This window comes from Lissotriton vulgaris, chromosome 9 (genome assembly GCF_964263255.1).
Source record: "Lissotriton vulgaris chromosome 9, aLisVul1.2, whole genome shotgun sequence".
In the NCBI taxonomy this organism is placed as follows: Eukaryota; Metazoa; Chordata; class Amphibia; order Caudata; family Salamandridae; genus Lissotriton; species Lissotriton vulgaris.
In genome coordinates this window covers 68,483,658-68,510,034 of record NC_141697.1, presented here as the reverse complement: position 1 = coordinate 68,510,034, position 26,377 = coordinate 68,483,658, and the positions used below count along the sequence as shown (strand labels likewise).

At 47.8% G+C, this 26,377-nt stretch overlaps 1 pseudogene; it reads left to right on the top strand.

Moving 5' to 3' along the window:
• The window catches only part of LOC147689615 (uncharacterized), a 29,245-nt pseudogene extending 10,075 nt beyond the window's left edge, over positions 1-19,170 (top strand).
• The last annotated feature ends 7,207 nt before the right edge of the window (positions 19,171-26,377 follow it).

The window sequence follows — 26,377 nt, the reverse complement described above, 5'->3', positions numbered from 1 at the left end:
AAATCCATCATCCAGGAACTCCACGTCTATTGTCATACATATAAGCCATAATGAGGTAATTGAAATTTTATGGTCAAATGTGTCCCCCCACGTGTACCCCAACGGCTCCATGTACGAGTCTCAAGTACATGTAATTTCCCTCCACAACCGAATCTGAAGACGCAAATACATTTGCGTCCAACGTTAACATGTCCTCTATCAGATCCACCATGAATGGATCGATAATTCAGTTCCTAAGTATGCCGTGCCACCGTCTTTACATGGTGCACTTTCACGTTTTTCCTGGCTCTGCCGAGCTAGGCCCTGATTTCTGTCTTCAAGTCACTTCTGTCTCTGCCTCTGAAAGCTGCAGCATGGAGATGACCTCTGCCTTACTTCCTGCCAAGCGAGCGGTGCCCGGCTCGGCCTGGTCTGCCTGCCAAAAACAGTATTTTACCTTCAAGTTATCAGCGTAGCCAGCTCAGCTCCTCGAAAACACATTCCTGTCTAATGATTTAGGTAAACATATCCCCGACTACAGAGCAAAGAGCAAGTCTTCCTGTCTCCGTGCAAGTAATTTACAGTTCCCGTTACCATGGCCCATGGTCCCGCACGTAGACACGCATACATTCAGTATAGAGTAGCCTCTGCCCAAGAGACCTTTTACTCCAGATTAAACATTCTCCAAATATTAGATATCAGATATGTTATAGGGACAGGTCGATCTGACATGCCAGACTTCTGTCTCCTCTACTAGTGCTAAATGTCAGACCCTTAGCTTCCTCCAGATGCACGTCAATCACACGTCATAATAGCTGCGCGCGCATTCAGGCCACAGGTTTCAGCTGACTCTGCAAGAATTCCCTAAGCATCCACCCACTTGTGACACTTTTCTGTGACGTTTCTAGTGTACGCCTCTGTGCACACCCCTGTTCACGCCTTATTGCTACGCACATGTGTTCTTATCATATACATTTCACTTGTCACGCCTACTGTATTCACTGCTACTGTGTCATTTTACTATATATGTCATGTACTGTTAATAAATCGTTGACATCTTTCCTGCCATCATTGCATGCCCGAACCCTTGTATTGATGGAATAGATTTCCATGGCTCGAGTCATCATTCTTGATTAAAGCCCTTATGACTCAGACACCACGGACTCTGCCTCTCATTTGATTGAGCTATTTTCTTTAATTATCCGAAATTATCTGGCAAACTCGTATACGGTAAAATATTTACCACATAATTTGGCGCCCGAACAGGGACCCCTCCCCCACCCCACGTGCCGGTGATGCGTCGCAGGCTTTGCCCCCGACTACAGCTGTGACGGACCCCATGCGCATCTGCAGGTTTTCCTGTATCTCCCTCAGGCCTACGGAGGTGACGGAGACTGCGGTCGACATCCAGACGAGGCGGTGAGGAGTGCGGAGGATCCCGACCAGAGCCCAGCCGAGAGAGCAGTGTCCGAGGTATCGAGAGGCCCACCAGTAGTGTCGAGGCGCATGCGTAGTGCGCAGCAGCAGCAGTGACATCGTAGCGGTCCAGTCCAGTCGAGTTTCCGAGGCCTTCCGTTCCGTGCTTCCCGGTGAGTACCGTTGCTGGGGACGCATCAAGACGGGTGCATTAATTTGTGTCCGGTCAAGACGGGTTTGGGTACACAGATCCGGTCTGCACTGTTTTAGCAGTGTATCTGTACTGTTTAGCAGTGCATCTAGTATTCTGTAATTCATCAGTATTTATGTTGGGTCAGTATTAGTTTCGAAATGTTTCAATGTGTTTTAATGTCGTGGTATGAGTGATTGTTTGCATTTTCTTACTGTGTTTGTGTCTAGATCGAGGTAGCCATGCCTTTATTTTCGAAGTTACGACAGATAGGAACTAGGAAAGGGATACTCGAAGAAGCAGTTGCCATCCCACCCAGGGACACTCCTGGACATTTTATGTACCACAAGCACGGCTTAGATGCCATATTATATCTAGACTTGTGGGTGGATTATACGAAAGACTTAGCAGAGAATCAGAAATGGCCCGTGACAGGGACATGGGATGCCGAGTGCATCATGAGAGTAGAGGAAGCGTTATGGAAAAGGAAAGCCAGACAGTCACAGAAAGATGCCATTGAACTATGGCGTAAAGAATCACATAGACGGACAGAGAAAGCACTCAGAAAAGTAGAGAAAAGCAGAGAGGATTCCGAAAAAGCCAAAGAAAAAGACCTACTAGAAGAAGGACAGCAAGTCAGAATAGAACAACACGAAAGACAGAGTAATGCCATTCTGACAGGACTGTATCCAGTCCTGGCCGAGGGCCTGCCCAAGGCGACCCCGGAAATACCGACAGACCTGCCCCCTCCATTGGTTCCGACTAAATTACGTCATAAAACCGCAGCAGATATTTTCCTTTCTTCCTATTTAGACGACGTAGCTCCCGCATATACCAATGTAACCGTACCACCTGTACCTGTACCCCCTGTTGATCATCTGCCCCCAGGTCCGCAACAGCAGACCCCTCCCGCACCACTTCCCGCACCTGTTGTCACTTCCCCTATTGTTCTCCCTGGTATTCATCCGCTTAATCCCTTTGGGGCTGGCGCTGCTCAGGTGGTTCCAACTCCGTTACAAATACCGACCCTACAGCCAGGTTATGCTCAAGCCTCCGCCCCGGGAGGTGCTACAGGAGGTTATCGCACCCCGCCACAGTTACATCGTGTGACAATGAGAGATTTAGCAATGCAGCGTACGCCTAAAGCTGCCCCAGCCGAAAAGCTTAAAGAACAGCTTACAGATTGCAGATATGATACAGTGCCTGGAAAAACAGGACCCATGATGTTAGCATCCCTACGTTTAAGACGTGTTACAGATTACTTGGTGTTATTACCAGAAATGCCAGACCATCTAGACAATATATATCATTTTATTAGAACAGGAGAAAGACCCGAGTGTGTTGGTGAAGCCATGTCACGTCAGAAAGTTGAGACACAAGGTTTAATAATGCGATTTTTGGTTAATTGTCTGATAAGGGAACAAGATCAGCCTAGCTTTCCACAAGAAGAGATGGGGCGATTGTCAAGATGGAGTCAGAATATTGCCGAGGGCAAACATGATAGAGAGAGAAGTATACATGCTATGGTTAGAAAGATCTGTAAAGAAATAATAGTAATACATGCCCGACGAGAATCTGAAAGGCATTCTGGGTCAGAGGATAAAGAGACCTCAGATGAGGAAGAACCAGAGAATTCAGCAGAAACCTCGCAACAGGCGAGGGGAGACTTGGTGGCATATGTAGGTAGAGAGAAACTCCCTAGACCATACCCTCTTGATAGGCCCTTCGACAGACCCATTCGTCTAGAAAACAAGAAACGTTACCTTTGTCTGATAACAGAACGATGTTCCCTTGAACATATATTCCAGATTACTGATAAAGTACTGAAAGAAAGAGTAGGTTATCATGAACTCAATACCTTACGTGATCAGGAATTAACCCGGTCCGCAGTACAGTGGGCCGGGGATGACAGCATATATAAAGACGATTCAGTAGTGTAAACATTTTTAAGTCTTACTCCAGAAGAGCAGCGACTAGCTGGTATATACATGACCCAACACCTCATTATACAGTATGAAAACCAAGCATCTGACCCAGGTCCATTATATAATTTATTGCAAGACTTACTCATGAGAAGATGGAGAGGTCTAGGTACCGATCTGATTGAAATAATCTTAGAACAACGTCACAAGTATAGAACCTTCTTAACTCCACATCTCGTCTCCGTTCCACCCCCAGTCAGGCAACCATATCACCTAGACAAACAGAATCCTTTACGAGAAGTAGATCCAGTCAGGAAAGCCGATGATACCCTTGAACGCGTGTTTGTATACACGCCTATAACTAAAATGGAATTGTTAGAAATGAAGAAAATAGTGCCCAGTCATGATAAAGACCCTGCAGGTTTCCACCGTGAAATAAAAGACATGTTACTCATGGGAGATTATACCTATCCAGACATTATGAAAATACTGAAAGTGTTATTGCCTGCCGGGATTTACGAGAAACTCAAGGAAAAAGAATGGGAGGTGGGAGACAAAAAGATTAATTGGGCTGAATTAGAAACCGAAGAAACCGGTCGAACCCCAGGTCTAGGTCTTGGGGAGAAAACTAAAGCACTACCAGGATTACTAGTTCAGGTCTTGCCAAGGTTATTGGCAACTAAAAAGGAGGATTGGGATGCAATCTCAGCCTGCAAACAGAAACACGACGAAGACACTAGTGATTTTTATTCCCGATTCGAGAAATGTTTTATTATTAATAGTGGCCTGAAAACAAGTAGCGAGTCATACCCACACCTTTTTGTGTCCAAATTAGTCGAGAATTCCCTGCCTCAGGTTAAGAACCGTGTACTGAAAGTCGAGAGCACATGGCAAGCTAATACGCCTTCCCAAATGCTACAAATGTTACAATACCACCAGAACAGAATTAGGGAGGAACATGATCACGAACAGAGACGTATGAAAGACACGAAAATGAAAGTACTAGTGGCTCAGTCAGTTCCACCTGATAGTCATAAAAGGGGTACGACGCAATCCAATAATTCAAATTCAGCAGCTCCTGTTAAAGGAATATGCAACTATTGTAAACAGCCAGGTCACTATGTAAACGATTGTGCAGTTTTGAAACACAACATAGCCACAGGTAAAACTAAAGAGAGGCCGCGTCCTCCTAGACAGGACCAGGTCCAACAACACGTTCCACAGAATGTCCAGCCTATGCAGATTCCACAACAGACCGTAGCAGTACCACAGCCTCAACCCATTGCCGCAACACAACATGTTACACAGCAGATGTACCAGTATGCACAATCTGACTATCCCGATTATCAGCAATACACATGAAACAGCCTAGAGAGGGAGGTTGGCTTGCCCCTTATCGAAGTTCCTGTAGATCAAGAAGGTCCTTATGTACATAGTCAGGTATTAGGGAAAGATAGAAAGTTTTTGATTGACACAGGGGCAAGCAGAACGACCATCAGTCATGACGAGGTTCCAGGGGCACCCCTCTCAGGCTCACAGAATGTTTCCCTTGGATTTTCAGGAAAGCCTATAGTCAATGAAGTATCGAAACCTGTTCCCCTAGCAGTTGGTCCATTATCTCGTACTACAGACTTATTGCTCACGAAATCATGTCCAGAAAACTTGCTTGGTATAAAGACCCTGAAAGCTCTAGGAGCTGTAATTTGTTGTTCTCCGGAAGGAGTAAGATTGTTTCTTCGTGATTTCAAAGGACATTATGTATTGAGAGATTTTGACCCCAGGTTACAGAATGTTCCTGCACATTTATGGGCACAAGGCCCCACTGATGTAGGTTGTATGCACATTACTCCATATCGTGTCACCCTCAAGCCAGGAGTAGTACTACCACGTATCCGACAATACAAGTTACCCCCAGATGCTGTAGTGACTTTACTGAAAATCATTGACGAGCTCATTGCACAAGGAGTGGTTGTGGAAACCGACTCAAATGTTTGTAATTCCCCTATCATTCCAATTCTTAAACGTACCGATCCAAATGCCCCTCCTGTTTATCGATTAGTGATCGATTTGCGCGAATTGAATAAATGTATTATACCACAGTATCCAGTGGTCCCAGACATTTCATCCCTATTGACAGCTATTGATTCTGAAGCGACGTTCTTTACTGTAATCGACCTCAAGAACGCCTTCTTTAGTGTCCCTATTGATCCGGAAAGCCAATACCTTTTCGGATTCTGTTTAAATGGCCGAAGCTTCAAATTTGCACGTACACCTCAAGGATTTACAGAGAGCCCCAGCATCTACAGCCAAGCATTAAAACGACAACTTGACAGTATTCACATGCCTGCCAACACTGCCCTACTCCAATACGTCGATGATCTATTGATCACCGCCCGTAGTGAACCAGAATGTGAACAAGCATCACTGACGGTTTTGCATTTCTTGGCAGACAAGGGACACAAGGTGTCTCCTTCGAAGCTACAATTCTGTGCCCAGCAAGTGGTGTACCTTGGGCACTTGCTGTCCAAGTGGGGTAGGCAGCTGACACCTGAACGAATTCAGTTAATTGCACATCTTCCGCAACCCAAGACACAGAAAGAAGTACGAGCCTTTATTGGACTCACTTCCTATTGCAGACAATGGACAATGGACACTTATACAGTTGACAACACAGGAGGCAGCGTCTTCGACTGTCCTCCCTTGGACTCAGGAACATACACAAGCTTTTGACGAATTAAATAAAGCCTTATGTCAAGCACCTGTTTTAGCGACACCATGTTACAGCAAACCTTTTACACTTTTTGTCACAGAACGCGATGGCACAGCGTTGTCGGTTCTCACTCAGGTACAAGCAGACAAACACAAACCGTGTGCTTATTTTTCGAGTACATTGGATCCAGTAGCCCAGGCCCTGCCTGCGTGCTTAAAGTCAGTTGCAGCAACAGCTCTAGCAATCAGACAAAGTGATTCCATTGTATTAGGACATCAATTGACAGTACAAGTTCCACACTCTGTAGAGGTTCTCCTAAATAGAACACAGACTCAACACTTGACTATAGCACGACTGACAAGTTATGAATTGACACTATTCCAACCACACATAGAAATCAGACGCTGCAATACACTGAATCCTGCTACACTTTTACCATCGAACACAACAGACCCTACTCCACATGACTGCGTAGATGTAGTTGACACAGTTACGAAACCCAGACAAGACTTGACAGATGTCGCATTATCCGATCCAGACCTGACACTTTATGTGGATGGTTCATGTTTAAGAACAAGTACATGAGAGTTAGTGGCCGCGTATGCAGTGACCACTGAAACAGAAGTCATAGAAGCACATCGCATTGACACCCTGTCAGCTCAAGCAGCAGAGCTCATTGCTCTGACTCAAGCCTGTATACGAGCCAAGAACTTGAAAGTAAACATATACACAGATTCCCGTTATGCATTCGGAGTCGTTCACGACTTCGGTGTCCTCTGGCAAGAAAGAGGTTTCTTGACCTCTCACGGAGCCAAGATACAGCATGGTCCCCTCATTCAAGCTCTGTTAGACGCAATACATTTGCCTACAGCTATAGCTATCATGAAGTGCAAGGCACATACGAAAGTCACTGACAAGATTTCTCAGGGCAACGATTTTGCAGATCGAATAGCGAAACATACAGCACTGACACATACTCAAACGACTGACATGACAAAGACTGATGTAACCTCACTGACACATTGTATGACAGTCAGGGACCCCACACAAGATGTCATAGACATACAGACACATGCTACTCCAGATGAAATAAAGAAATGGGCTGAACAAGGAGGGGTCCAGACAGATCAAGGATGGATGACGAAGGGAAAGACCACGTGGTTTCTCCCCGACTCTATGGTTCAGGTTATCATCAACACAGCACATAGTCCAGCACATTTAGGAGAGAAAGCCATGTTAGACAGTATACAGAACCTCTGGTTCAACAAGCATTTACGAGCAGCAGCCAAACAGAAAGTGCGTACCTGCATGATCTGTTGTCAGTTCAACCCAGGAAAAAGTGTTCCCGTAGAGCAAGGTGGATTTCATCCTCCCGACTATCCTTTTGAAGTCCTCCAGATGGATTATATACAGATGGAAAGATGCCGAGGATTTAAGTATGTCCTCGTAGTTGTCTGTGCCCTATCCCGATGGACAGAAGCATATCCCGTCCCAGATTACACTGCCCCGACCACGGCCAAGCAGTTGGTTCGTGAGTTTTTCCCTCGATACGGTTTGCCCCGTGTCGTGTATTCAGATAACGGTCAGCCATTCTCATCCGAACTTATGAAGCAGGTCTCGCTTCTATTAGGGTACCAGTGGAAGTTTCACTGTGTCCGGCATCCTGAGGCGGCAGGTCTCGTGGAGCGGCACAATCAGACTCTGAAAACTCGCCTTGCAAAAGTGTGTAAAGAGAAGGGAGTATATTGGATAGTAGCTCTGCCAGTTGCTCTTTTCTATATGAGAATGGTAGCCCACTCTAGGACAGGGCTATCCCCGTATGAGGTGGTCTTCGGTAGGCCTCCTAATATGTGGGGGATGCCTCTGCCGCGAAAAATTACCGATGTTGATAGTACTATGTTGACAGATTACCTTGCTTCCTTGATGTCTGCACTACAATCATGTCGTTCACAGGTCGCAGCAGCCTTCCCAGACAACACCGAGGTGAAGCCACATGAACTGGTCCCGGGTGATGTTGTAGTCGTTCGGAATTTTGACAGATCGAGCCCTTTGGAGCCCCGCTGGAAGGAGCCGAAGATCATTTTGTTAACAACCAGGACTGCCGTGAAACTGGAGGGGCGCATGGGTTGGGTGCACTCCAGTCACGTGAAAAGATTCTATGGACTTCCGCCAAAGACTGAATCCCAGAACTCCCACATACCAGTGGCTGATACTAAACTCCCCCTTCTAGAGAAAACTCCCCAAGAGGAGTACAGACAGAAATTGAGGTCTAGTAAGTCAGACAGTTTAATTGTTTAAGTCCCCCTCGGGTGAAGCGGTTAGGCAGTTTCTGACAATGTACAAGTTAGACCCAAATAGAGAGAGAGATAGACAGGAGACCAAGAAACGAAATTATTGTAAAAGTCTCCGGAGCAGATGCATCTGCACATTACTTATTATGTTTTTTCTGAGTCTTGCGATTATTGCAATAAGTTGGATGTTATGCATATATTTTCCTCTTGCACATTCTTTTTCTAATGACACTGTCGAGCACATGTTTAGTGCTCTTCCTCCACACGAATTGTCTTATCGACTTGCGCTGCGCAACAATACATTTATTCGTATGTTACACCATTCTCATCAGATCAACAATGCCACTAATTGTTGGATATGTGGCCGACTCCCTCCCTATCAGAACTACAAGGGAGCTCTGCCCCTCTTTCCTTACCCGTTTACACATAATGGTTCCTGTGGTGCATGGTTTAGTTTAATATCTTCTATAAACACCGAGTCTAGAGTTTCCCAAAGCAATTGGATATGGGGAAATCTGAACACAGTCATGAACAAAGCATGTTTCCCAGACAAGGAGGGTTTTCCACAAATGACAGGGACAGATCTAGAAAATGAAGTGTATGGATTAGGTAATTTTACACTTAACCTCATGATTCTAAATGTTCAGTCAGAGACTAGTCCAGACTTGCCATCCATATCAGTTCTACCAGCGAAAGGTGTATTATGTGTCAGAAAGAAAGGTTCAGTACATCTAGGTCATAGTGACTGTACTACTGTGGTCGAATTCAGTGATAAAGGCAAGTCTACATTCAAAGCTTCCCGACATTCCTATTTCATTTGTGGTCAGACAGCTTATGTCCGTTTACCTCCAGACTGGGATGGTACTTGTTTCATTGCATTCCTATTGCCACCAGTATTCCTAGCCCCGTCTGACTATCACAGGAATTCCCGCCTTAATATTGTCAGGCACAAGAGAGACCTCCCAATAGTTGATCAGACTGAAACTACCTGGGAACAATACACAGATTTCAATAAAGGATTCTTTCCCTATCTAGGCACTGTCTCCAATAGTAAACTGATACGCAAATTGACCAGAATACTTGAAGCCGTAGTGAATGAGACTACTTCTGCCTTGGGCAACTTAACAGAGGAGCAGTCTGCTATGAGACTTGTCGTTCTTCAGAACCGCCTTGTCCTTGACGTCATCCTGGCCGATAGGGGCGGAGCTTGTAGAGTCATCGGATCCAGTTGCTGCGTGTTTATTCCAAATAACGCGCCATCAGTCTATAAGGCCATTACCAGACTTCATGAAATTGCCCATCTGATACACCAGAATCCAGGCTCCTGGACTTGGTCCGGTTGGCTCTGGAATACAATCACAGCTTGGGGATGGAAGCTACTGTCATTCCTAGGAATCATATTGGCCATAGTATTCAGTTGTTGTCTATGTCTGCAATGTGGGCCAGCAATTTGCGGCTTGTGCGCCACAGCTTGTGTTCCCCATCCAAGTTCACGTTCCCATTCCCGAAGAAAGAAAGAAGAGCAAATGATGTTATATGAACAGATTGATGGTCTCATGAACATCGACATATCTTGAAGGGTCCGTAGGGGACAAGGAGGGAATGAGGTAATTGAAATTTTATGGTCAAATGTGTCCCCCCACGTGTACCCCAACGGCTCCATGTACGAGTCTCAAGTACATGTAATTTCCCTCCACAACCGAATCTGAAGACGCAAATACATTTGCGTCCAACGTTAACATGTCCTCTATCAGATCCACCATGAATGGATCGATAATTCAGTTCCTAAGTATGCCGTGCCACCGTCTTTACATGGTGCACTTTCACGTTTTTCCTGGCTCTGCCGAGCTAGGCCCTGATTTCTGTCTTCAAGTCACTTCTGTCTCTGCCTCTGAAAGCTGCAGCATGGAGATGAATCCCTGACCTCTGCCTTACTTCCTGCCAAGCGAGCGGTGCCCGGCTCGGCCTGGTCTGCCTGCCAAAAACAGTATTTTACCTTCAAGTTATCAGCGTAGCCAGCTCAGCTCCTCGAAAACACATTCCTGTCTAATGATTTAGGTAAACATATCCCCGACTACAGAGCAAAGAGCAAGTCTTCCTGTCTCCGTGCAAGTAATTTACAGTTCCCGTTACCATGGCCCATGGTCCCGCACGTAGACACGCATACATTCAGTATAGAGTATCCTCTGCCCAAGAGACCTTTTACTCCAGATTAAACATTCTCCAAATATTAGATATCAGATATGTTATAGGGACAGGTCGATCTGACATGCCAGACTTCTGTCTCCTCTACTAGTGCTAAATGTCAGACCCTTAGCTTCCTCCAGATGCACGTCAATCACACGTCATAATAGCTGCGCGCGCATTCAGGCCACAGGTTTCAGCTGACTCTGCAAGAATTCCCTAAGCATCCACCCACTTGTGACACTTTTCTGTGACGTTTCTAGTGTACGCCTCTGTGCACACCCCTGTTCACGCCTTATTGCTACGCACATGTGTTCTTATCATATACATTTCACTTGTCACGCCTACTGTATTCACTGCTACTGTGTCATTTTACTATATATGTCATGTACTGTTAATAAATCGTTGACATCTTTCCTGCCATCATTGCATGCCCGAACCCTTGTATTGATGGAATAGATTTCCATGGCTCGAGTCATCATTCTTGATTAAAGCCCTTATGACTCAGACACCACGGACTCTGCCTCTCATTTGATTGAGCTATTTTCTTTAATTATCCGAAATTATCTGGCAAACTCGTATACGGTAAAATATTTACCACAATACAATAAAATAAAAAGAGGTCCAACATTGAAGTGAACATCCCAACAATAGAAAGGGACCAAGGAAGAGACAGGAGTGACACCTTAAGTGCCAGTCGCTTCAACAATGCCAGATTGAGTCTCATCACAACATACAATGAGACATCAAACTAGTACTGTGAGTTGTGTGCCTGCCTTTCACACTCATCTGCCTCTTCTCTTCCTCTTTCTTTTACCCACATGCTTTGGTTGAAGATGTGGTTCCTATTATTTGGGTGTGGATACAAATGTTTGTTTTCCTTTCACTCTTTACTGGACCATGTGGGTTGTGTGTTTATTGTTGATGTATAACATGTCGGATATTCGTTTTTAGATTCTTTTTATTAAAATAGGTTTTAGATGTATTTTATAACACCATGGTAAGTGTGTGTAAGTATCTGTGATTATGGGTTCCTTAAGTCCCTTAAATATTTGTCTGTGACTTAATGTTTGTAATGTTATAAACACTTGTGATATAATGTGGTACATATTTGTGTTTCTTGTCTAACTCACATGTTTTTGTTTTTCAAATATACTTATGTTTTTTATAAGTTTTTGCATGTGGGCAGCCCTGAGGAAGCCTCTGTTTAGGCGCTTGTAGAAAAGGAATGAATACAAAAGACAAGCATTTACAATGCAATAGGTCTCGCAGCATTAAAGTTTGAGTTATTGGCATTGTGTATGACAATGCCGTGCATAACATTTTTAGAAAACTTTGAATTGGTGAGCAGTGAGAGTGTGTGCAAGAGTATGCTGTTTTTGAAAGCAGTGTGGTAGAGAGTGCAGGAATTTGGGTGACCTAAGCAATGTGGATGATGCACCTCGCGCACGGGGCTGCCGCAGTTATTATTCACACAGCTCTGATGATGCACCTTACGCACGGGCTCACAGTTGTTATTCACACAGCTCTGATGATGCACCTCACGCACGGGGCTGACACAGTTATTATTTACACAGCTTTGATGATGCACCTCAGGCTCGGGCTCACAGCTGTTATTATTCACACAGCTCTGATGATGCACCTTAGGCACGTGCTCACAGCTGTTATTATTCTTACAGCTTTGATGATGCACCTGACGCTCAGGGCTGACGCAGTTATCGCACAGTTCTGATGCACCTTAGGCACTGGCTCACAGCTGTTATTATTCACACAGCTCTGATGATGCACCTCCGGCACGGGCTCACAGCTATTATTCACACAGCTCTGATGATGCACCTCACGCACGGAGCTGCCGCAGTTATTATTCACACAGCTCTGATGATGCACCTTAGGCACGGGCTCACAGCTGTTATTATTCACACAGCTCTGATGATGCACCTCACGCACGAGGCTGACGCAGTTATTATTTACACAGCTATGATGCACCTTAGGCACGGGCTCACAGCTGTTATTATTCACACAGCTCTGATGATGCACCTCACGCACGGGGCTGACGCAGTTATCATTCACACAGCTCTGTTGATGAACCTTAGGCAAGGGCTCACAGCTGTTATTATTCACACAGCTCTGATGATGCACCTCACGCATGGGGCTGACGCAGTTATTATTTACACAGCTCTGATGCACATTAGTCACGGGCTCACAGCTGTTATTATTCACACAGCTCTGATGATGCACCACACGCACGAGGCTGACTCAGTTATTATTTACACAGCTCTGATGCACCTTAGGCACGGGCTCACAGCTGGTATTATTCACACAGCTCTGATGATGCACCTTAGGCACGGGCTCACAGCTGTTACGGTGCTTCCTTCTTTTTACTGGGGGCAACCTGGCTGGATAAATGCAGTGAAGTTTCTCAATGTAAAGACTTTGCTGCCTCAGCTGCATGTTTAAGTCTAAGCTCGGGACTAAGCTCAGGAGAGGATCCATGCAGTACAGGCCGGACCCCGCTTCACTCTCACGGGCTCTCTTCCACCTGTTGTCCCGCAGCAGGAGCCCTCAGGAAGCATCACACGGGTTGTGAGGAGAGTTCAGCCCACAATGTACAGCTGTCGGAAAACGATGTCCCCCTATCAGGCTGTTCTGGGGCCAAACCAGTAATAACGAGCAACACCTTCGGGTAAAGTTTGCGCTATACAAATTCGCATTACATAAATAGCAATAACAATAAAAAAAGATCGCTATTGTAAAAAAAGGTAAAACCCATACCAGATATGCGACCCCAGGGGGAGAGAGCAGAATGAGCGGAAGCAGGAATAGACGTGCGTGTGCACTGCCGAAACCTGCCGTGGGGGCGGGACTTCCGTTTCTGCTGGAAGCCCGGCCAGAAGAGCAGTGGTGACGCGGGGCTCCCATGCCCGAGGGAGAGCCCCGCGGTGGCGGCTGAAGTCCAGAGTGAGGTGAGTGGGGCTTAGTTGAAGTGGGGGGGGGGCGGCGGGGGAGGGGGGTGTCTCTGTGCGCTGGTGTGTGTGTGCGCTCGTATGTGTGTGTGCGCAGTCTCTTGTGTGTGTGCGCTGGGGGGTGTGTGTCTCTGTGTGCTCGTGTGTATGCGTGCGTGTATGTGCACTAGTGTGTGTGCGTATGTGTATGTCTCTGCGTGTTTGCCTGTGTGTGTGTGCGCGTGTCTCTGTGTGGGTGTGTCTGTGACCAGCCTGCCGGAATCGGAGCGCGTGGTTGTGCGCGCCACCCGCTCCGATCCGATCCTGGCAGATGCGCGTGGACAGGTCTTGTCTCCTAGAAAGCCATCTGGACAGCAGTAAGAACGAAACTTAAACTGAAAGCTGGAAAAGAAAAAAAAAACAGCATTTCTGTCCAGCCTGTCCTTATACAGACCCATCTAGACAGCTAGACATTAATTGTATTGGAGCGCATGTTCAAGTGTGTGCAAAACTAAGAACCATCTGGACATACTTAAATCACGTCACTTTCAATTACCGTCGCAAAAAGCCTAATTCTCATAGTGCCACAATAGCGGGCACCTGTACGTCATGGGAGGTATCGAAATGAATCACTAACAGAGTACAAAACGCTCATGTCCTGTACGTCGTGGAAGGTATCAAAATGCAGCACTAACGGAGTACAGAACACTCATGTCGTGTATGTCCTGGCAGTTATCGAAATGCATCACTGATGGAGTAAAGAACCCTAAAAGCCGAATATTTTCAGCTTATAACACAATGTACCTTTACAAATGCATCGAAATGCTTCGAGTCAAAGCCGCGAATTACAATTTACTCAAATCGAGCACGCAATAAAATAAAAAAATAAGTAGACACGCGGCACCATGTAAACAAATAGCATCCTCTCACATGGTGTTAAGCGGACACTTCACAGCACCCTAAAAACCCATGAATATTTACATTTACTACCGCCAGCAAGGCGCCACTTGCTTTTAAGTACACGCTGCTTTCACAAGCCACCTAGACAATGGAGCGCGTGTTCATGTGCGCACAAAGCTCCCAGAGCCATCTGGACAGCAGTAGGAATGAAACTTAAAGAAAATGAAAGCTCGCAACAGCAGTAAGAACGAAACTTAAAGAAAATGAAACCTGGCAACACTAACCGCTCAAAGTCGCTCTAACCGCGCACTCCCAGAGGCATCTGGACAGCAGTAAATACGAAACTTAAACAAAGTGAAAGCACTGTCTCTATTTGCACGCATTGGAAGGGAACCATAAGCTGCTCAATGGAACGCGCGTTCGCGTGCTCGTGGCCCACTCAATTCCGACTCTTTCACATGCGCGTGGCCAGTCTTGTCTCCTGGAAAGCAGAGTCGCTAACAATAGGTCTCTGGCGAGACCGCGCTTCGCGCAGTTAATGCCACAAGACCTAAAAAAATCACAAGAAGTGACTCACTCATCTTGCTTCCTTCAGTACTGTGCCTGAGTTGTTGTTTATTACACTTTGCACTGTTGTTGCCTCTCATTCGATGTTCTAAAGTGTCTAATACATGGGCAATTGGTAGCTGGTCATTTTTGAGGTGGGCAACCTGGTTTGATAAATTGATGATTACTTCAGGTGGTGGGTGCAGTGATAGATCCCCTGGCTGCCAATATTTGTCTCAACATCCAAGGTATACCTCACTAGCAGTCTGAGTCTCAAGAGTCCCTATTTATTCACATTGTATGCTATTACAATGTAATAAACGTTGCCAGACTGACGCTGCTGTTTTTTTTTTTACCGCTTCCATTGCCAGATTATTGGCTGTGGATCATCTGATGTCGCTGTTTACTGCGCTCTCTACGGATGAGGCCGAAGTGAGTGGCGATGCTATACTAGCCCGACATTTGATCCGTGGCTTGAGGTTTGCGCTTCCAGCGTTCCACTCTCCTGCTGTTGCAGGCTTCTCGGCGGTGCTGTGATCTCCTGCCCTTCTCTTGTTTGGCCCTGCTCCCTCCTTTTGCTGCTCCCGCTCCAACGGCCTGACATTGCCCTGTGCTCTCTGCAGTTCCGCTCCCGTTCCGATGTCTCCGGCCTAGTCGCTGCTTCGCTGCAGGTACAGACTGGCTATTTTGGTGCATTTGCATCAGGTCCACTGTGCTTGATTGCGGACTGGTTTTTGCAGCGTTTGGTGGTGCCTTGTCAGGATGCAGAATTTTTACTACGCCTCCAGGTTTCAGAGTTTACCCCCCTTCACTGGATCTGCCCCTAGCTCTCTCTTTTTTTTTTAAACTTGGTGGGTGCATTTCAGGATCCCTCCCAGCTGGAAAACCTGTCATTAGGATGGTGGTCCTATCAAACTAGAAATCGTAAAAGGACTATTCTCTAGCAGTCCCTGTGTAATAGAAACTGGAAAAGGACTTTTTTAAATTTAATTTTATTTCTGCTTGAGTCCACTTTTTGTATCATCCGCACTTTTTCATCCTCTTTCCCACTCCTTCTCTTTCCCTATTCACCCCAGCCACTCCCCCGCCTCATCTCCTTGCTTAGTCTGGCACCTGGTTAGTTTGATGCTTCCTCATCCTATCCTCCTAGCTCTCCTAGGGTCACCCCTCCCCTATTCTCCCATTACCTTTCTGGCACCACCTGGACCTTCTACTTGCGCTCCTCCTTGAGTTAACTCCTTATGAACAGAATACGGTCCCTACCTCGCATACCCCGATGCTTCCCTCAAAGTCCCGGACCTCGCAGTCCGATCCATCGGCGTCCCTAGCAACCCGGACTCCATTCTTATCTTCCTCATTACAGGACCCAATCAGGAAGAACGGAAAACCGGAAGGACTCCCGAGTAACCCCGGAAGTCCCTCCCCCTACTCAGAGACAGAGGACGGAAAAGCCAGAAACGAAGACGGCGGGGTGTGCAGAGAGTTTGACTCGTGGCAGGAGACGGCTTGCGGTGACCCTGTGAAGGAGAACGGTGAAGAAGGAGAAGATGAGGAAGTCTGGACAGAGGATTGGTGGAGTCCAGTGGAGGACGCTGGAGAGCGGCCGCAACTCGCGGGAGAGTTGCGGCGGGGGCATGTGAGTAACAAACCCCTTTGTAAATCTAGCGTGTAAATAGCCCTAGTGTAAACAGACACCACTTCCCTTTTTTCTCACCGACCACTGTATATATTGTATAGTAACTTCTCTCAACTTCTCTCAGTCACCGGCACTAGAGTAAAACTCCCCGCACTGACTCAGAACTACATCACCCTTCTCTCCTCCTAATCTTCATCGTACCCCTTTCCCTACCTCCCTCACGGTCTGTTCCCCTTCCGCACTCCCGGTGACGGTATTCGGTGCCAACGCAGTTAAAAGCGGACGGACTAACGGCCCTTCTTTCTTTCTCTCCTTGCCCCTTCTCCGAGGAACCACCTCTCCGGTGAAGGACCATCTCGACCCGGTGGGCAACGCCCCAACCGACGTCCGGCCAAGATAAAGCCCTCTTCGAGGAACCGTCGTTGTGACCTCCAGCCAAGCACCTTCCCTCTCGGAGCTACACCCTTTCCTTTTTTCTTCTCAATAACTCTGTACACGGATAAATAAAGAGACATAGCGCACTATATACGGCCTCCACGCCTGTTATTCCGGCCCGCACACACCCTACGACTACAGTTGGTGTCAGAAGTGGGATTGTCCGGAAGCATGGAGGCCGCGGTAAAAAAACTCGCAGAGACTCAGGAACAGCTGGGGAAGATGATGGAGCAATTCTTAAAAACCGCTGAGGATGACTGGGGACAGTTGCATGACATAATAAAGGGCCAAGGGGCAGCCCAGGACCAAGCTATGTGAAAGCTCACCGACGTACTAGGCCAAAAAAGACCTGTCACTTCTCTTCCCTCAGTGGTTCTCCAAAAGTACGTACCGGGAGAAGACCCGGACTTCTTCTTTACTAATTTAGAACAGCTGGCCCAAGCCGCTGCCTGGCCCACTGAACGTTGGGGACACTATCTAGGTCCACTACTTACCGGCGAATTACAAGCTGCGTATCAACAGGCTAATATCCAGGGACAAACCCCTTATGCCGATATCAAAGGTTGCATCCTGGAACGTCTAGGCATAGACGACGAAACCTACAGGGTGAAGCTGTGGCAGGCCAAAGAAGGGCCACAAGAAACGCCTAGAGGTCTGTCTTTCTGCATCAGGGATCTGGCCGACCGTTGGCTGCGATCGGCCTCCGCCACGAAAGAAGAAATCCTCTCCAAAATATATTTGGAACAGTTTCTAGCCTCCCTGCATCCTTCTACCCAAAAATGGGTTCGCCAACACGCCCGTCTCACCCTAGAGAGTGCGGTAGAGATCGCCAGCGCCTACAGCCGAGCACAAGACTTTCAGAGGTCAAAAGATGAACATTCTCACCGTCCACAGCCTCATAACCAGAACCGAACGCCGAGGCCTCCCCTACCCAAGAAACCGGAGCCCGTCACTCTGCTCCCATATCCTGTTATTCCGCGAGCACCCCCACCTGGTCCTCAATGCTATCACTGTGGGGGTTATGGGCACATCGCCCGAGTATGCCCTCAGAAAGAAGAACCAATGGAGGTGGGTCTCGCCCGGAACTTTGTATGCCTCGCTGCAGAACCTAACCCTCCTAGATTTCACTGCCCGGTACGGATCGATGGACACCCTGTTCTAGCCCTTGCTGATACGGGCTGCAGACAAAGCGTACTTCGTTCTCAAGAGTTGCCAAACCCTGTGGGACCAATGACCGGTACAGTTGCCATACAGTGTGTGCATGGTGACACAAAACTATACCCCACAGCCCAGGTTCAGGTTCAACACCCTACGGACCAGGGAAGCACGCTAACCGTTGGCCTTATACCTAACCTCCCGGAGCAAGTAATACTGGGCAGCGACTATTCGGGACTTCCCCGTCTTCTCCATGAGACCACCGACTGCTTAGAAAAATGGTGGTCAGAGGCCCCGTTTCCACACGACCAACCATGTCGAGAGACATCAGACAAACCATACAAATCAAAAACCCAAAAGAAGAAAGAGAAGAGGAGCTACGTCACTGTATGTCCCGTCCGAGTAGAAGAACACCCCTGGGAAACCGACAGAGAATTCCGTGCCGCCCAACAGGAGGATCCCGTCCTGCAAGATGCGTGGGGATGAGCCCTGGACAATGAAGACCCACTACAAGTAGGTCCCTATTTCTTTAGAAAGAACGGCCTTTTATACAGGAAGGGAGGGGCACAACAAACACCACAGTTGATAATCCCGGGACCCTTCCGAGACAAGGTGTTGTTTCTCGCCCACAGTCACCTGCTGGGGGGCCACTTTAGCGACGAGAAGACAGGACAGGCGATCCTGGAAAAATTCTATTGGCCAGGCGTCTACCAGCAAATAAAACTGTACTGTCGTGCATGCCCGATATGCCAAAGGAATAGCAGGTATCAACCCCCCAGAGTGCCCCTACAGCCTCTACCCGTTATCGATATACCCTTTAGCAGAGTAGGGATGGACATTATAGGCCCCCTGTTGCCCTCCTGAAGCGGATGTCGATATGCTCTAGTACTGGTCGATTGATTACGCCACCCGCTTTCCCGAAGCCGTACCTCTAAGACAACCCACAATCCAGAATATAGCCAAAGCCTTGATCTCGATCTTCTCTAGGGTAGGCTTCCCTAGGAAAATCCTAACCGACCAGGGGACCCCTTTGTGTCCGCCCTTATGAAGCAGGTGTGTTCCCAATTAGGTATTAAGCAGATAAGGACCTCCGCCTACCACCCCCAAACGGATGGGCTTGTTGAGTGCTAAAACGCCACCCTAAAGACTACCTTGAAAAAGTTGTTGGCCCTTGAGAGCAGGAGGTGGGAAGAGATGCTACCCCTAGCTCTGTTTGCGATCCGCTGCAAGGTTCAGAGCAGCACAGGATATTCGCCCTATGAGCTCTTATATGGGCGACCCCCACGAACCCTGTTAGACATGGCCAAAGAAGCCTGGGAGGCTGAACCAGACTGGACCAGACCCCTCCCTGAATATGTAGAGAACCTCAAGACACATTTGGGGCAAATAAGAGACATCGTAAGGCAGAACATGGTGACTGCACAAGCCAACCAGAAACACCAGTATGATAAGGGCACAAAACCACGGTCATTTGTCCCAGGAGACCTGGTTCTTCTCCTGATCCCGTCATCAGACCATAAACTACTGGGTTAGTGGCAGGGCCCTTTCTCCATCTTACGACAAGTGACGCCGGTTACCTACGAGGTAGAAACAGACCCTAACAGACATACCTCACAGATTTACCATGTAAATCTACTGAAACCATGGGTCGGTCCTCGTCCTGTACTAGTTAATACAGAACCTGAAACGGTTTTGTCCTATGAGGTCTGTATGGATCAGGATCTGACAGAAAAGCAGAGACAGGAACTACGGAAGTTCTTGAGTCCACTACAACAGATCTTCTCCTCTTACCCTGGCCGCACCTCTGTAATTGAACATGCCATCATAACAGAGCCCGGAAAAACAGTACGTCAACGGCCCTATCGGGTCCCTGAGGCCCGTAGAGCCGTCATCCAGGAAGAGATAGTCCAGATGATGCGCCTGGGGGTCATAGAGCCGTCTATCAGCAGCTGGAACTCACCCATTGTACTAGTCCCAAAGCCTGACGGATCGATCAGATTTTGCATCGACTTTCGAGAAGTGAATAAGATCTCCTCCTTTGATACTTACCCCCTCCCTCGTGTTGACGAGATGATCGAACGTATAGGGAAGGCCAAATACTTCAGTACTCTTGACCTGTGTAAAGGGTATTGGCAGATCCCGTTGAAAGATGAGGATAAAAAGAAAACTGCATTTTCTACCCCGAAGGACTATATCAGTTCACCATGATGCCCTTCGGCCTTCACGGTGCTCCCGCTACTTTCCAGAGAGCCATGAATCATGTGTTACAACCTCATTCCCGTTATGCCGGGGCCTATTTGGATGACATAATCATCTACAGTGACGACTGGGGTCAACACTTACATCACCTGCATGAAGTCGCCTCCTCCCTGGGTTCTTATGGGTTCACCATTAACCCCGCAAAGACTACCCTTGCTGCCCAAACAGTCAAGTACCTGGGTTATTGTAGGAGAGTAGGGTCTGCTATCCTATGGTCACCCCAATTTTTGCTTTTTGCTTCACTGGTTTTCGACTTACTGAGGCTGTGGGCCTGCTAATCAGACCCCCAGCCTGCTGTTCTCTCTCTAAATTTATAATACATGTGCTATAGGTACATACCACAATTGGAAATGGACTCCTTGTCAGCCCCTGTACCATGCACTATAGGTGCTCAGGGCATAGGTGCCACCAAGGCCTACCAGGGGCTGAAGCATAGCTTTTGCCACCCCTGGCTGGTTCTTAAATTGACACAACTGGCTGATCACTCAGCTGGGGCAAGTGGGTGTAATCACCCCTTGCTTAGATATAGTATTCCTATATCTAAACCTATATCTGGACACATATATAGCCTGTAAGCCACTCCTATGGAAGGCCTCCTCAATCCTGGAGGCAGAGTGCGTGGTTTTATGTGAGATGGAGCTCTGGCATGAGCTGAGCCTGTCTGCAGCTGTCGGGAACAACTCCCTAAGCTGATCCGGGATAATGCCATACCATATACTCTTAAGCGCCTTATAATCCTCGCGGTTATATGGCAACTTTGGTTTGGCTTTATCAAAACATGTCGTGTAAGGTGTCATACGAATTGGAATACTACCCCCTCGCCAGTTCTGGCGACGGGGGTAGCATTCCACCCTTCTAGAGGGATAAGACATGTTACTTTACTGAAACGCGGTTGATTTAAAATGAGCCTCAGATCCACAAAATGGATGCCCCTGCCACAGACACGGGTCTGGCCTCCTGCTGCTGACCGAAACTCAGCAAATGGTGGCCTGGACAAAGGGTTTCCTGTCGCAGGGCGGTGTTAAACCACCCCAGACAGGAGATAGTGGATTGCAGCAGGGAGGTTTCAAAGAAACCAGACACTGCCTGGGGAGCACAAGGCTGCCCCTTGCATAATCCGGCCAAACCGGTTCTGGGGCCTTCCAGCCCCAGTCCCAGCGCGGCCTGGATCAAAGGAAAGGGGTGTAACCACCCCCTTCCTGGGTCCCACCCATAGGAGGGGACCTAGCAGGATGTCCAGCCCACCAGATTCGAATAAGAGTGGGAGCAGTGCCAATGCAACTCAGATCATCCTGAAGAAACATAAGAAACGAATTCTGGACCCTTCGACTTTCTACTCAACATAGAAGATGGAAGAATCTCCCTTGTGGTCAAGGAGTGACCACCCTGTGCAAACAGGCACCATCCAGCCCTCGACCCTTGCTTTGTTGCAGTTCCCGCCGGAACTCGAGCGACAGAGATCAACGAGATCAAGCTTGCCTGCCTTCTCCCAGCCCGATCCACAGTCCCTGCAGAGCTGAGACCAGTGGAGGCGACCGGAAGCGTGGGGCACGCCATCTTGAAAAGGCCACGAGACGCTGACCGTGCAGTCCACGAGTGACCCTCGAAGCTGTACACCGGGGTTTGAGAAGCCCCCACCCCGAGCTACACTTGCACCCAAGCTCACCCCTCCACACTCGACGAGTGCTGCGTGGGGCCCTTCTGCTTGTGTTGGCTCGACGCGTTGGCCCGGTCACTTGCCAGCTGGCTTGTGGCCCCTGTGCCGACGAAAACTTGAATACGACTTGCTTTTCTGGTTGCTCCAGATCTGCACCAGCTCCTGTAAAAAGGAGCCCCCACTCTGACCCTCCTGGTTCGAGTGATAGGCAATCTCCCGGTTCCGCGTGGATTGCTTTTGCCAAGTGCTGTTTGCTGCAATCTTGAAGCCGACGGTGCTGACGGCGAGAACCTACGTGGGACAGATCGTGACCCGCTCCTGGACGTCGCAGATGCCCCAGAGCCCACGTGACAACGGAGAGAAGCCTATCGACAACCACCTGATTGCGCCCGACATTGCCTGGTTCCGTCCTGGTTCCACCCTGGTCACTGCTGAGTGACCCAGACTCTGTCCCCTCTGCTTTCAGGTACTTTTCTACTTCGATCCACCCTTGGATCGCACCGGACACTTCTGATTCACATCGCCTGCAGCTGCAACAGCTCCAAGCACCAAGAGCCTGCGTGTCAAAACCCGACGCCACTTCGACCCTGTGCACCCACGGCCTGTGGGTGAGGTAACATTGCAACGCCGGTGTTCCCACACTGGTACACACCTCTAGGGTCTGTGTCTTGAGTTTGGTTCCTCTAGGTTCAGCGGAAGTATCTTTTAACTCACTTTGTGTAACTTTTATGCACCATTGACATTGCATTGGTGCAAGCCGCACTTTCCGTGCTGCACCCGAGTTCCGTGGGCTACTCCCGACTTCAGCATTGCTAGTCCTGACTGCTCCCAGCAATTCTCTAGGTCCTAGGCCTAACCACTGTTCAATTGGTATCTCTTATACCACTTTTTTAGTATATGGTTTAAGTGGCCACCGGCCCTTATCCAAAATTGTGCAACTTTGTATGTTATACTGTGCTTTTGATTTAACGCTTGTGCCCCTTTCCTCATAAAGAGTACTGGGGAGTAATTTAGAAATAAATACATATATTTTTATAATATATACTTGTGTGGTGTCCTTTCATTTGATTACAGGATTGTATGTGGTAAAACAGCTCGCTTAACACGACCTCTTAAGTTAAGCCTTTAAGGCTGCTTAGTCCATGCTACCACTAGGATAGCTTGTCTAACAAGGTTGACTTACAACCAGACATCTTTGGGGTTTGTTTGGACTGATACCAAGTGGTTCCAGAATTGGAAACACTACATATCAGGCCAACTTCTCACATTGGTGTGCAGCGGTGCGGATTTGAGCTTGCTGTTTGTTTTACCATTGCAATCTTTATATCAAATTGAAAGATCACATCAAGTACCTTAGGTACATATAAATCAAAAGCTTAGCATATTAAGTTCTACTGAACTTAGTAGTTGTAGATTAAAGGGATTAGCACACCCTGACTACAACTCACTAGCAAGGTACAGTAGGAAAACACTTAGTGTAGGTAAGTGCATCACTTACACCTCACTAGCAGTCATGTCTGATACAGGTGGAGCCTCAGGCTCTGCTCCTGTAGCAGTTGACCTTACCAAGGCAACTTCCAGATATGACAACCTTAGCCACAAAGACCTGAGTGCCTTGTGCACAGCCAGTGGGCTAAAAAAGGGCAGAGGCCCTACCATTCCTTCCCTAATAGCTATCCTGGAAAAGGATGACTTAGATAAGGTGAGTCAGGCTCCCTTAGATTCAGGTGAAGGGATAAACTCCCCTGAGAATGAGGATATTCCAGATGAAGAAGAAGAGAAGGAGGAAGAGGAAGAGGAAGGCTCAGATGTAGATGAGCCTGAAGATCAGGATCAGAGGGTGACCCAGGTACAGGTTGCCAGGCTTAACCAGGCCAACCTAGACCTACATGGGAATGGAGAGGGCCAGCACCACTCCAGATCTCATAACCAAATTCTCCCAGGTAACAGGAGGGTGAGATCTCAATCTGGGGACTCTCATCTTTCTAGTGCCTCAAGAGAATCTCAAAGAGGGATGACTCCCTCCCAGAGAAAAGAGCATAGGGCCAGAATGAGGGCTGTCCAACTCCAAATAGAAAGGGAAGAGGTAGCCTTGGCTCAAGCTAAACTTGCTTTAGCAAGAGAAAGAAAATTTTTGTGGCTTAGATGCCACTGGTGGCAGCAAAGTTCCTAAAGAAAAAGACAGGGCCTATGACAATAGAAACCTGACAAAAATTGTGCCCCCCTACAAGGAAGGGGATGATATCCACAAATGGATGACTGCTCTTGAGAGGGCCTGCATGGTACAGCAGGTCCCTGAGGATCAGTGGGCAGCAATTTTATGGTACTCCTTTTCTGAGAAAGGGAGGGATAGACTCCTCACTGTTAGACCTGAGGAGGCTAAAAACTACTCTGTCCTGAAGAGTGCTCTTATTGAAGGGTTTGGCCTAACCACTGAGCAATACAGGTTGTTGTTCAGAGACACCCAAAAAGCACAGACTCAGGACTGGACTGATTTTGTTGATTGTGCCACTAAGGCTCTGGAGGGTTGGCTGCAGGGAAGTAAAGTTTCAGACTATACAGGATTGTACAATCGTATCATGAGAGAGCAGATCCTTAATAACTGTCAGAACCAGCTGTTGCATCAATACCTTGTTGACTCTGATTTGACCTCTCCCCAAGAATTGGGTAAGAAGGCAGACAAATGGGTCAGAACAAGGATTAAGCAGAAAAACCAGAACCAAGGTGACCAGAAGAAAACAGACCAGAAGGGTGGGAATCAGAAAGATAAAGAAAAGGACCAGAAGTCTTCAGGCCCCCAAACTAGCAATAAGGAGGGGGGTTCCCAAAATGGAAACAAGAAAAAGAAGAATGATGGCCCAAAGAAACCTTGGTGTAATACCTGCAAATCAGTTTCACACTGGGGCAGTGAATGCACTAAGAAAAATCCAGTTCCTACCACTGCAGCTCCTAAAGCAACTGCACCCCCTAGTACAGTCAGCAGTGGTGGTACACAACCTAAGGGGTTAGTAGGGTTAACCTTGGGTACTGAGGTGGAATCTGGCCTAGTCAGAATCCCCACACAGGCAGTTCTCCTATATGATGTGGACTTATCTTTGACCACTGCAGTAAGCCCCAGTAACCTGGGCAAATATAGGCAGACTCCCTTAATCAATGAGAAACTGGCTCAGGCCTACAGGGACACTTGTGCCAGTGTCACTATGGTGACACCTGACTTTGTGGACCCTGGACAGATTGTACTAGGTGAAAGTTACCTAGTGACCAATGCAAGCAACTCCACTACTTCACATAGTGTGGCTGTTGTGAACTTCTCCTGGGGAGGGGTAGATGGCCTAAAGAAAGTTGTTGTGAGTGCAGACCTCCCATTAGACTGTCTGTTAGGCAATGATCTTGAAAGCTCAGTTTGGTCAGAAGTGGAGTACAGGACTCATGCAGAAATGCTAGGGATTTCAGCTCATGTCCTTGCAGTGACAAGGTCTCAGGCTAAGAAGTGCCTTCCTGAACCAGTGGTGGATCTTGAAACAATAGACCAACCACAACCCAAGAGAAGGAGCAAGAGGGTTAAGGCTGTGCCTTCCCACTTGCCCCAGGTTGAGGATCAAGTTTCACAGGAAACTGATTCTGCAGTCCAAGAGGAGACTGTCTCAGCGGAGCTTGAACCTGACCAGGTTGAGTTTCTGGGGACAGGGGGACCCTCAAGGGCAGACCTGGGGCAGGCCCAATTAGATTGCCCTTCCCTTGAACCCCTCAGACAGCAAGCTGCTGCTGAGGCTGCAGGGAATGCTCAAGGTACCCATAGAGTGTATTGGGATGAAGGACTCCTTTATTCAGAGGCTAGAGACCCCAAGCCTGGCACAACCAGGAGGTTGGTTATACCTTTGAAGTTTAGGGGTTTCCTTCTTACCTTGGCCCATGATATTCCCCTTGCAGGACACTTAGGCCAGAATAAGACTTGGGGCAGGCTTGTTCCACACTTTCACTGGCCTCACATGTCAGAAAATGTCAAGGAGTTTTGTCGCTCCTGTGTCACTTGCCAAGCCAGTGGTAAGTCAGATGGCACAACAAAGGCCCCCCTGATACCACTACCTGTGGTGGGGGTACCCTTTGAAAGAGTTGGAATAGACATTGTGGGTCCCATGGATCCTCCAACAGCAT